This window comes from Rhagoletis pomonella, unplaced genomic scaffold, assembly GCF_013731165.1.
Source record: "Rhagoletis pomonella isolate Grant_MI unplaced genomic scaffold, Rhpom_1.0 Rhpom_scaffold_00005, whole genome shotgun sequence".
Classification (NCBI taxonomy): Eukaryota; Metazoa; Arthropoda; class Insecta; order Diptera; family Tephritidae; genus Rhagoletis; species Rhagoletis pomonella.
Genome location: NW_023458559.1, coordinates 63,595,471 through 63,606,061, shown reverse-complemented (window position 1 = coordinate 63,606,061; position 10,591 = coordinate 63,595,471). Strand labels below are relative to the sequence as shown.

The following is a 10,591-nucleotide window of genomic DNA, read 5'->3' as shown; positions in this document are numbered from 1 at the left end:
GTGTATATACTTTAAATTTGATTAGGGTTTTTTTTTAGCTGAGCTTATATCTACATGTAGACTATAGTCTAATGGGATTCGGAGAAGCTTTGTTTTTGTCTAATTTTGACTACTGAAAAATATTTGCTGAAAACACACTTTGCGAAATTTACTTTTTTATCCAGCTTTTTATAAAACAACAGGGAAATTCTGTTAATTTATCCGATTCCCTTTGAGGTGCAGCAAGTCTATAGAAAATAAATATATTTCCAGAAATCAAATAGCGAACATCAAAAAGCTATTGCCTCAACTTTAGAAAATATGGTTGCAATTTTTCGTAGTGACTGTTCTAAATACAGTGTAAAATATTTAAGAGAATACATAATATGATTTTGTTAATTTCTTCCTTTTGACCACTTTTCTTAAGAATTGTTTATTCTACAAAATGGAAGTGAAGCGAAAAAAAAACCATCTGATCAAACGATGATTGTACATAAAATCTAGTGTTTGTACCTAACGTACCGAAAAAGGTACAATTGTACCTATTTTTTCATCCGCAATTTAACAAAAAAAAGTGGTAGATCTACCACAAAAGTGGCATAATCCGCACATTGGATGTACGATTACTAAGGGTTTATCTTCTTCTATTTCCATACAAACATAACAGACTTAAAGCAACTGCTTTATATCCCAAGTAATATTGTTAATACTCGTAAAACATACTCTACATACATGCATTCCAGAGTAATAAACAAAAACATATTTTTGTTATCGAAGTAGTATAAACTTTTATCATTTTATCACTTTTTAATATTCTTAAGTACAACAAAATTTTTGCAGGTTTCGATCATACCAGCCTAATTAAAATTACCATTTGATAAGATTCAACTGGTTTTTCAAATAATAAAAATGCTGCCATATATTTCGAATCTCCTTTTTTTCTACTGTGACAACAAATATTCACTAGATTTCGAACAAGTACTATACTATTTTGTATGTATTCATTAAATTGGGCCAAAATCCCGGCTGTACTGCAATGCCGGGCCAACCCGTGACAGAGGTGGAGCAAGCTCCTAAAACACTCCGTCTAATTCCAAAAATCAGTTTAACATTTGTTGTCCTCCGATGGAGGATCTATCAGATGTTAAGCTGATAAGAACAGATACTACACTTTGATCTTAGCCATAAGGCCGAGAAGCGATAACTTAAACCAGCAAATTTGTTAGTAGTTATACGATATTGAATACAAACCGGTTGAGAATTGCAAACGTTAAAATAATAATGTAAAATCCTTTTAAGGAGACGAAAGCAAAAACGGCTGTGATTTCTAGCAAAAAGGAATCAAGGACGAAAACAATCTTTGATAAGAGCAGTTGTAGTTGTGTGCGATTTTGTGTTAAAGTATAATAGATCTCACCCATAAATGATAATAGCAACGAAGCAGTCAGAAAATGTGTACAAAAGGGAAGTAATTTCTAACAAAAAAGGAAGGTAAGGACATTGAAAACCTTTCTTAAAGAGGAGGTAGAATAGTTTGCGTTGAAAACATACAAACCTCTCCATACAATGGCATTAACAACGAACCATTTTTCGCTGCTCAAGGCTACCTAAGCACACAATGCATCCTTTAAGTCATCCTCCGTAGCGCACAACTCAACATCCAAGCGGCGAATGTAACTCTTACCTGTCAAGCAATATATTTTCTATACTTTTTTTTTGTGTTTATGATTGTCTTTAATACGGTAGACAAACGGGCTCGATTTTTGCATAACCAGCCTTTATTTGCTTTGACTCATGCATTTTCCTCTTTAATATGCGCATAAGCAGCCGAACAAATGCACGAAATTTTTGGGAATTAACTCGGATCCGGGCAGTTTTCGTTGACAACACTGGTCAGCTGTTGTCTTTTCTACAAGTAAGCAAACAAAGCGCGCTCCGCGTCCGCAGTAGCCGAGTGGTAAGAGTTACGGGATACAAGCCTGTAGCTGCCAGGTTCGATCCTCGGTTGGAGCGATTGCGAAATTTTTTTTTGTTTTTATTTATTTTATATTTTTTTTATTTTATTTGATCTATATATTTAATGTTACTTTATTTTGTTTTCATTTGCTTTATTTTATATCACTTTTTTTATTTTACTATCAGTTAATTTAAATTTTTAGAGTTGAATTTTAATAAAAAGTCAACAACAACTAACTGAAAGCAACGTAAAAAAAATATAGAACTTATAAAAAAAAGAATGAAAAAAAATATAAAAAAAAATTAAAATTTAATTGGCCGTGGGACTCTAACCCACGACCTTGCGGCTCGTTTATCCGCATAACTGCCGTCTGTGAGGTCAAAATTAATATGCGCATATGTATGCCAGATTATATGCATAAGCTTTGCCGTCTGTCACAGCTTTAAGCTACTACTTTCTTAAGTCGCTCAGTTATAAGGAATACAGCTGTTTTCCATTTTCGCCTGCAATTCTCGCCTGCTGTTTACAAATTGCTACCTAAGTTCTTTTCTCCGTGTTTTATTTTTTATACGATCAATAAAGGCCGGTCCACATAGAACTTTCGCGTTGGCTTTGGCTTTGGCGTTAGTTTGACAGAACGCACGTTAAAAGTATGCTTGCTCCCATGATACAAAAAACAAGGTAGTTCCATTGTCACTTTTTCGTCGCCATATTAACAACCTGACAATTAAGCAGATTGTGACATTTCGTGCTACCATACCCAATATCTAAAATCCTTCAAATTTTCTTATTAATTTTTTGTCGATTTAAAAATCTTTGTTCTTAAGCATAGTATTTAATTCCTGTTTCACGTGAAAAAGCTGCTAAAGTGCATATAAAATTTGTTTCTGTGAAATAAGTGTGAAATTCCATAACATTTCCTCTGCAAAGTAGTATTCTGTTCACGCTTTGAAAAAGCTTGCAACATGAAGCTAGCAACACAATTTTCATGGCATTTTTAAAAACACGTGTACATTTTAAATTGTGTGAAAGCCGACATTTTATAGAATTCAGTAGCAGCGAAAACAAAGGGGGGTTAAGTGATTAAACCTTACCCAAGCCGATCGTAAACCTTGCAACGCGACTTCAGCTTATGCCTGTCGGTATTGGCAAGAATTTCATCCCTCAAGGTTTAGCTTAACATAGTTCTAGGGATACACCCTGTGATCATGTTACTTTCCAGAAGGTGTCGCGCCCGTTTTTCTCATCTCTCATCTTCATCTCTTTCTGCGTGACCAGAATTTTAGTTTATATGGCTTATACCGCTAGCTCTCGTAGCCGGATACGAGATCGTTTTCATATACCCCCATTTTTCATAGATTTGGGGGGATTGATTTCATTTACCTCTATTCCAGTTCTACGGTGGCACGCTGTATTTTCCAATAAACCCATATTTTTCCATGAGCTTGAAATTGACATATATACATACCAAGTTCCAGGACTCTACCCTAAATACTTTCAGAGATATGCACTATGAAAAATTCGATTTGTATGGGAGGTTCCACACCCCCTTTAGATATCGGTTTTGTTTTAGCCTATAACCATTCTTGGAAAATTTGTGTCCGAAATTTCAAAAAAATCGGTATAGCCGGTATGGGCATTGTGACTCCTCAAGGGAAATGAACTAATGATTGCAAAAAATGAAATCAAACGTCATAGTTGACCAAAAAAGAACATTAGACTTCATTCTCTCAACTTCTCAGAATGTAGAAAAGCTAAGAAATATATAATAAGATAGTATATATTAAAACAGCCTCCAGAACATTTACCAAAGCGCCCCTGAACTACACAAATCAGGTTGATTGAAAATTTGTTTTTATCTATTTATTTTATACTTCACTTTTGGGTGTGTAAAAATTTCATGTGAAAACAATATGTGTTGCTGGAAAAATTTCACGGCCCATGGGTTCCAAAGTAAATTCCATTTGCTGTTAAATGGACAAAGACAATATGAATTAAATAACACATCGAAATGTATAATTTCAGTGTCTGAATTATATCAGAATCATCGTATCCGATATAGAAAACTACATTGTGAAATAATCAGATAACATGAGGACACTAAAAAAATTTTAAAATATGTTCATGATAATGATTTGGCAAGTTGTTATCGAATTTAATGTAAAATTTAAACATTTTTAAGATAGGATATTAATTATTTTTAAAGGGTAAATATTAACACAACTATTTTATTTATAACCCCAAATTTGGGATAAAAAATCTCCCACACCAAAAAACTTACAATTGGGTAACGCCACTTCGAATTTTTCACAATTGAGCAATTGTCAAAAATCTGCTTTTTAATCAAAAAGTTGTTTATTGAAACTACCTTCTTTTTTGTATCATGCTTGCTCCAATCAACGCTTGGCAGCGAATGCTTTGAGCACTAGATTTAAATACTAACGACAGATAAATTAATATTTCATATCAATAATTGCATGAAACTTGATATTTCTTGCCTACATTTGATTAAAAATTAAAAATATTTCACATAATTTTATTTATTTGCAACAGCTGATTGACAACGCGCGCAAAAAGATGAGAGATGCCCATCTTTTTGTGGGCGTTAGCTTTGGCGTTGGCGTTGCCGTTGATATGTGGACATGTCCATATAATTGTGTGCGTTCATTGTCAGCTGTTAATCAACGCCAACGCCAAAGCCAACGCCAAAGTTCTATGTGGACCGGCCTTAAGCGTATTTTAATAACTCAGTCAATAACAATAACAATGCGATTTACATATAATATTGTTAATATAAAAATATTACTTTAAAAGATATATTGCATCTGCTTATGCATTACAAAAAAACAGAGCGGTAAGTCAAGCAATTATCAAATTTTATTAAGTTTTGCTAAAAGTTTGAAATTGGGATTTACATGGTTTTCGTTAGACGATAAGCTGGGCTGTTATAAAAAATTAATAAGCTTTAAAGAAAAAAAGAAAAATATGTCGCGACACTATAAAATGTTTTTGCCGCCACTATTAAGGCGCTGGCCCAATGCAGGCTTGCTTTGCGCGCCTTGCTGACTTCAATTTGCTTTGATTTACTTTGAAAACTTGCTTGGCCGAATGGAACGCTTGGAACGCTGTCAAAGTAACCAGCTGTCTGGTTGAAAAGTCAATGTCTGTTCCCTTAACGTTAATAATTATTACCCAGAAAACTCTAAAAAATGTATCAGAAACTTTCAGATTTATTTTTAAATTAATGCTATAATGATACATTATTAAATGATAATAATGAACCATACATATCTATATCTACATTTACTAAAATAAACTATGACTTAAAAAAGCGATTTACTTGAAGAAAAGAGCTATAAGAAGTTTTTTCCTCTCGTGTAAAATTTGTAAAAGTGGGCTTTGCATCTTTTTACTATAAGATAACGATATGTTAAATATAAATATGGAAACAATGACTAATTTTTATTTCAGTTCGAATTACCTGCATTTTCTGTGACTTTTTTAAATTAAGTAAGCAAAATTTTTGTTTGAATTTATGTATTTTGAAAGGAACATACCTCTTTGTCAAAAGCCTACAAAATGCTTTCAAATAAAACATTTGCCTATTTCAAACTTTGAGGCGCTTAAAGCAAGTGAAGAAAAGCTGCCATTTGGCCAGCTTTTATACGTTTTAGTATATTCCAAATAATTTTTGACACTTCTCGCAGCGAAACAAGCAAAGCAAGCCTGCATCGGGCCAGCACCTTTAAGAATATTAAAAAGTGAAAACATGATAAAAGTTTATGCTACTTTGATAACAAAAATATGTTTTTGTTTATTACTCTGGAATGTATGTATCTAGAGCAGTGGTGCACACCAGTGTTGCCACAAAGATTTTTAATTTTTTACCAAACCTCTAAAAAAAAATTACCAAACTCAGAAAAAAAATTACCAAATTTTTATGAGCATAATATTCTAAACAAATTGGAAATTATTTTTCGACGTATGTAGATAATACACCACGTCTGGTATTGAGGCCAGCTTAGATCTATTTATATTTTTCGACCGAAAAATGAGTTCTTCCCATTCTTTTATGACAAACTCATAAAAATGAATGATGTCGCTGCCGCGTTCAAAAAATTTATATCACCATCGACTGAGCGTTTAGATAACGAAGATGAACAATTTACAGCTGTGGTTGTCCTTTTCAATGTGTTTCGACTATAACAATTCACAAATATTTTTAATGGCCGGTTGTTCAATGTATTTAACCGGAGCTTCTACCTCCGATTTGTACTAATCAGACATTGAACAATCGGCCCTAAAACATAAAACAAGAAAATCGCCCAGAGATTTACAAACATTTAAAAGATGTTTAATAGTGCATTTCTACTGCAGTTTATGCCTATTGGAAGCGGATTACAACTCGAAGGAGGTAGTTGCTCATATTAGGTACAAGCAAATGAAAGGAAAATAACAGAAACGAATAAATTAACATTGCAGATCACCTCTTGTTAAAAATGTCTAAACTCTTAACTGTAGTTAAGCGTTTGCTGGAAATGGGCTGTAACATACAGTCTTTTACATAATTTATTTTACATAACTTAAAACCAAAACATGAAACTAGCAAATGTATCGTTAAACGGTAGATAAAATTTACTTTTACTATTTTATAAGTGGGTCACATTCGTATTTAAATGCAAACTTTTAATTAGTCCCGTGAAATTATTTTCTTTCACCATTAGTTCCGGCAGGTAAAAATTATCCAAAATCCAGATTTGTGGGACTGTAGGGGCTGTGACCGAGCCGCCATATTGGGAAAAATGGGTGGTTTCCTGCTATATTGCAAACTCATACTAAAAGTTCTGAGTTGTCAAGGCAAATTGTTACATTAAAGAGCTCTTTCAATTTTTGGCTCTCTTAAGGTGTAGATACATACATATGTAAGTACATAAGCAAATTTTTTGTTTTGTGCAATTGTCAGAAGGTTCAAAGTTATAAATATTTATAAGTAATAAGCTAGTATTAAAAACTTAACAGAAAAGATTTACGTTAAAAAAATTACCAAACTGAGAAAAAAATTACCAAATTACCAAACTCCTTCTAAAAAGAAAAAAATTACCAGTTTTGGTAAAAAATTACCACAGCGGCAACGCTGGTGCACACGTGAGCCAAATGGAGCCACTCGGCTTTCACGTACAAGTCGTGTGCAAGGTTGCCATTTCCAATTTAGACTTTGCAATTTTAAAGATATGATTAATTCCAAAAATTATTTTAAAAAATCAGTGCAAGTAGAATAACAATATGAGTATAAAATGAGAGAGAAAATTTTGTAGCATTTAAAAACAATAAAGTTTTGTTGTTTGCAAGGACGAATAGGTATTGAAAATGCGCTTTTAATAAATTTTATCTTTTTAAGTTAGTAAAGTTTGCAGGACGAAATTCGATGATGAGGTCCTGTGTCAAAAATAAATATTGCAAATTTTCAAGGCAATTTAGGGACACAATTTTTAAAGGACATTTTCCATACCCATTCGTCCTTATGCGCCAACAAATTTATTTTATTGTAACTCTACAGAATTTTATCTTTTACATGATACGCTTATTGTTGTCGTAAATTGCAATTTTACTATAATTTACCCATAGTTTCGCAAATATATGCATTTTTATGTGTGTCAAATTTACTGTCGCACGGTGTAATGCCTTAGGCTTATGTAGAAAAAATAATAACCATTAACTAAAGCAAATAAAAACAGCCAAAACTGGAAAAAAATTCACTTAACTTAGTCAGCTGACCACTAGTGCATATGTACATACATATTTTTTATTTTAAACGTATTTATCAAAATATATTGCTCCTCAGGCGTCCTCCTTTTTTGTTTCAATTGTCCTACCAAGCTAAATGTTCATCTGGTATTCCCAGGTATAGAAGCATGGCTGAAAAAATTGTTCTTTTTAAATTTCGCGCTAGGTCGTTCGTTCTTTTCAATGAATTAGTTCAATGAACGAACTAGTTCGTGAACTATCCAACTCTAAAATGTATATTAATTTAAAATTTAAACAAAGGACTTCTTAAGTTAAATTCTCAATTTACTCTATATTAAGTAATTAGCCATCATTTCACTTTAAACGTTTCGACTGTTAAAATAACGTCTAAGACAGAACAAATGAGCACCTTTAATGAACTTCATTCTCAGTTAATTACATAAACTGATAGATATGTACATAACATATACACATTCTCTTTTACTTCCTAATTTGCCGCTATCAAATAATAAGCCATCGCCTTTTACTACTTTAAAACTAGAGCAAATTAGCCAACAATAAATTATCTTCACTAAATTGAACAAACAAAACCTTCGTCTTGTCAAATGATTGTCCAAAAGTGGCCACCTGCTGTACAACAAAATAACAATCAAATCTAACTAAGCAATGGTATATTGACTAGAGCGCGCCACATTTACATAGTTGGCACGCATGCGCAAAGTGATGAGCCTTCCAACTGGCGCTTCTTGCTTCTTGTTCCTCTTAAATGTCAAACCCAAATTAAGCAGATCCGTGTATGTACGTGTACTTATTTCGATGCATCACTTGCACTTTGTAAGCTAGTTGAATAGTTCTTGTTGTTATCCACAAACCAGCGAACACTGCTGGTGGTTGTCCGCAATAATAAATTAATTTGTGATTGCATTGAATACGAAATTGAATTGAATCGGACGATGGGTATACAAAAACAGAATCGAAATGATGGGAATGCTAACCAAATGAGCCAAATGAAATAACTGCAGGGGGTGATGAAAACAGCAGGAGCTCAAATAGTGGCTCTGTTATATTCCCTTTTGACATTGGCAGCAGAAGATAATGAGGAAAGACAATGGAAGATGAATAATGGGATGTAGAACTGTCAAATGTATAATACTTAAATAAGGACAGTGACAAGTGGAGATCGCAAATATACATGAGTATTTTAGGTTTTTGGTGGTTAATGAAATTTCTTGAAATAAGATCTAAGCTAATTTATTGCTTCTTAATAAATTATTTCGGTATTTTGGGAAAAAAATTTATAACTATTTAGCATACATCATCATACATCTATCACTTTGAAGCACTTTTAGTGTCATATAACAAGCTATATTCTAAATTCATCAATGCATGGCTCAAATAGCTTGTATTGAAACCGCATAGTAATTTATGAGCCTTTGTAATTATATCTTAATTTAATTTATTCATTGCAGGCTCGACCAGAAAAGTCGAGCCATTATCAAAAATTGGTTATAGACCCATTAAAATACTCCTCTCCACGGAAATCTTTAGTAAAAGGCGAAAGATTTATTCGACAACTGAAGAGAAGTCAAGGTGATTTTTGCAACGTCGACGTCAAAGTACTTGAGAAGTAAATCATATAAGATGGTGAAGAACTACAAGCCAAAAACCGAAAATTTGTAGTCTTTAAACGAAATGAACGACCGAAGAATTAATAAGTACCCCAAGGACAATACTCATCACAAGAAAAAAGATACATTTCACATACATAGAAAATTACCTTAGCTAGTATGCTTACCACAAAACATAACAGCGATAAAGCACTGTTTGTTTAAGTTAGAGCGAAAGGCATCATCAAGGACATATTCCGCGCGCAAGTAGCCTTTGAGTTGCAAAAACTGCTACATATGTACGTCACGTTCCTCATTTAAGGGTGTGATCCTTTTACCTTGCTTCCTTTTTGCTTGGAATCAGTGATGGAAAAGTAGGCACAATAGTGCCATTTTTGGCACTTGCATTCACAGAGGCACTTTTGGCACAATTCATCCTATTTTGGCACAACAATAAAATACATAAATTTAAAATAAAAGGCCACTATATAACAAAAATCACATACCACATTATAGATTAAAAACATACAAAAATTGAAAATTAAATGCACTAAAAACTAAAATATGAACCGTGAGAAATATTTACAAACCGCTTAATTCTATTGTAAATACGCAGTACGAAAAGTAAGTTTTCGCAACAAGCTTTTAATTCAGAATTTTTAGAAAGATTCTAAGTTTGCAGTTTTATAGTCCGTTAAATAAAAGTGCAAGTTTCTGCAATATCCCGATGATTTTTGATATTTTTTTTGGACCGTGTCATACATTTTCATCCATTAAAAAATTTTCGAACACACTTTATATGGAAAAAAGTGCATGAAATTGAAAACTTGGAATCTCCTTAAAAACTCTGAATTCAATGTTTGTTGTTGGGAAAACCTGCTGAATTTTTATAATATTTGTGCAAAGTTTGAAATGACGATTTTTGTACATATATTGTGTTTATTAAATTATGTATTAGACTTTTAAACCATGTTCATATTACAACATAAATTACATTGTTTCCGGCCAAATCTATATATATAAAATTCAAATTATGTATGTACCTATAGACACACTTGGCTCCTAAACGAATAAGCCGATCGTAACCAAATTTTACACACGCACTGGATATCTTCCAGGGATGGTCACAGGGTAAAAAATATTTTGATATATAAAGGGGGCGTGGCACCTCCCATACAAATGGAATTTTTCATTGTCCTTATCTCTGGAAGTATTTATGTTAGACCACTGAAATTTGGTGAGGGGTTATATGAGATCGATCCCTACCACCTCCAAAAAAACTGGGGATAACGAAAAAGGGGGC

At 32.9% G+C, this 10,591-nt stretch overlaps 2 non-coding genes across 2 annotated transcripts; both read right to left on the bottom strand.

The window, feature by feature from the left end:
• Positions 1-983: 983 nt before the first annotated feature.
• Positions 984-1,181, bottom strand: LOC118740265. Its single transcript, XR_004993112.1, has one exon. It is a non-coding gene; the product is annotated as a U2 spliceosomal RNA (small nuclear RNA).
• A 7,969-nt stretch (positions 1,182-9,150) lies between these two features.
• On the bottom strand, positions 9,151-9,275 carry LOC118740253. Its single transcript, XR_004993100.1, has one exon. It is a non-coding gene; the product is annotated as a U5 spliceosomal RNA (small nuclear RNA).
• Positions 9,276-10,591: the final 1,316 nt, after the last annotated feature.